General features: G+C 35.9%; 1 non-coding gene across 1 annotated transcript; it reads right to left on the bottom strand.

Moving 5' to 3' along the window:
* Positions 1-1,711: 1,711 nt before the first annotated feature.
* On the bottom strand, positions 1,712-1,830 carry LOC111735482. Its single transcript, XR_002778802.1, has one exon. It is a non-coding gene; the product is annotated as a 5S ribosomal RNA (ribosomal RNA).
* Positions 1,831-2,428: the final 598 nt, after the last annotated feature.

The raw sequence follows: 2,428 nt of genomic DNA, 5'->3' as shown, positions 1-2,428 counted from the left end.
TCTACTTATTTTAATATTTACTCCTAGAAGAACCTATATGTCTAATGTCTCTAGCTAAATAAGCCCATAATAAAACTTTTAAAAAGCCTAAGAATAACCAAAATAGGGTTAGATTAACTTTAATAGCACAACAACCCTCACATTTTAGAAACTAAATTATATTGTACTTCTAAGTACACTATTAAAATTTTCCGAGAGGAGAGAGAAAATATGAAAGCTTTTAAATTTGTCCCTAGAACTCTTACTAAAATTTTAAAAATCTGGATATCAAAATAGACAGAGAGAGAGAGAGAGAGGGGTAAATAGGTAGGTAGGTAGGTAGAGCATGTTTTGTGTTCTACAGAAACCTATCTATCCCCCACTTTGACTTAGCTAGCTCCTTTCCTGGGTGCCTTTGCTCCTGAATTGGTCACCAGAGAGTTAATGGTGAGAGCAACAGCAATACTAGCACTTGGCACAATACTTGGACATAGTACATGCAAAGTAAATATTTGTTTAATAAATATTATTGACTACTTACAATGCAGATGATTTTATATCCTGCTTAAGTGATACTGACAATGTAATTCTCCTAAATCAACACATGCACTAGACATATATATATATATATATATATATATATATATATATATATATATATATATTTTTTTTTTTTTTTTAAGGAGTTAGGATTAGTTAGCTATTTTTTATTTAGTACTTTTGAACCTTTACTCAAAAGCAAAAGAAATATATTTTTTTCATATACTGTCTTTATCTACTTTTTAATCAAGGCTATACTAGCCTCATAAAATGGGTTGGGCAGCTTCCTCTCTTTTTATATTTTCAGCACTAATTTTTTAGTCAGAATTGTTTGTTCATTGAAAGTTTAAAAAATTGCCTATAATGCCTTCTGAACCTGGGCCTTGAGGTGGGGAACGTGGCAGGAAGCACTACAGCTCAAGAGCTGCAAGTTTGCCTGTACTTGATATTATCTATTTCTCACCCTAAACAAGCTCTGCCAATAGCCTGATACTGCCCCCATCCACCTCGTAATGCTGGGTACATGCACAAATTTCTTTGACTTGCAATAATAATTGTAATTACTTGCACACAGCAATCTTCTCAGTTTGCAATAAGAGAAAAAATAACTCTCGGAAGCTCTCTCCCAACATATCCCTAACAGTGAGACCCTCTGTCCAGGCTACCATTTTCTTCCTACCAGGTTATCACTGCCTTCTCCCTCCCCAAGGGCTTATGCTAGGTTTTGTTTTAGCTTTTCAATTCTGTTCTTAGAAATCGTCAAGAGAAAACCAGTGATCTGGGCTAATTCTCCATCTTATTCTAACAGCAATAATTTATGTGAGTGATATTTACATTAATTGCAAGCTTAATATGTATCAAGCACTTTAAAATATGTTCCCTTCTATAATTCTCACAATTATAGTATCGAATAGGCATTGTTATTATCTCTGTGTTTTTAAAGATAAGAAAATGAGACTAGAATTTTACAAAGTAACACAGATAATAAATATCAGGACAGATAAAATCAGATCTATCCTAAATCCAGAAACTTCTAGCATGATCAGCTTTGTCTGTGACACAGGTATAGACATAAAATATGATTGTCTTTTTTGTTCGTTTTAATTTTTTAGGCAAGGCAACCCTTGGTTGACCTCACAGATAGCAAGGACCTTGTCAGTTTACAATCCCTTATTTTTTAATTTTTTTTTTACGCCTACAGCACCTGGTCTTCCTAGGTGGTCTCCCATCCAAGTACTAACCAGGCCTGACCCTGCTTAGCTTCTGAGATCAGACGGGATCAGGCTTGTTCAGGGTAGCATGGCCATAGAATATAATTGTCTTGAATCACTTGAGATAGTCTATACACAGAGATATAGACTCCAGTTTTAATAAAATTATTATCTGAAGTACTAGGTAACATCAGTATTCACCTCTGGCAGTTTTAATAAAATTATTATCTGAAGTACTAGGTAACATCAGTATTCACCTCTTTGAGAGCCTAAAAAGGTCTATTTCTGAAAGCTTTTCTGAAGATGTCCTCTCAAGCCCTCACGCAGCCCCTCAACTGAATTCCTGGGGTGTTTACCTGTGATTTAGTTTCATGTTGTCACCTAAAGGTTGACTCCTAAGAGTTGCCAGAATTGTAGGAAACAAAAGGGAGGTAGGCACCATCTACCTACATCCCCTCTGTGCCTCCAACACCAGAGATATCATACTTTCTTCTTTCTTCCTTGACCAGAGAACAGGTGTTTCTGTCAAATTCCCATTAACATTCTCCTTGTTCTATTCTCCTCCTCTGTTCAGTGTTATTCAGAGATGTCATCTGTTACACAGTCATACACCACATAACATTTCGGCCAATGACTGCATACATGATGGCGGTACATCATACAGCCTAGGGCATAGCAGGCCATACCACCTAGGTTGA

This window comes from Pteropus vampyrus, unplaced genomic scaffold (genome assembly GCF_000151845.1).
Source record: "Pteropus vampyrus isolate Shadow unplaced genomic scaffold, Pvam_2.0 Scaffold1000001869, whole genome shotgun sequence".
Taxonomy (NCBI): domain Eukaryota; kingdom Metazoa; phylum Chordata; class Mammalia; order Chiroptera; family Pteropodidae; genus Pteropus; species Pteropus vampyrus.
Note: the sequence above shows the minus strand (reverse complement) of the source record. Positions and strands in the feature narration are given on the sequence as shown.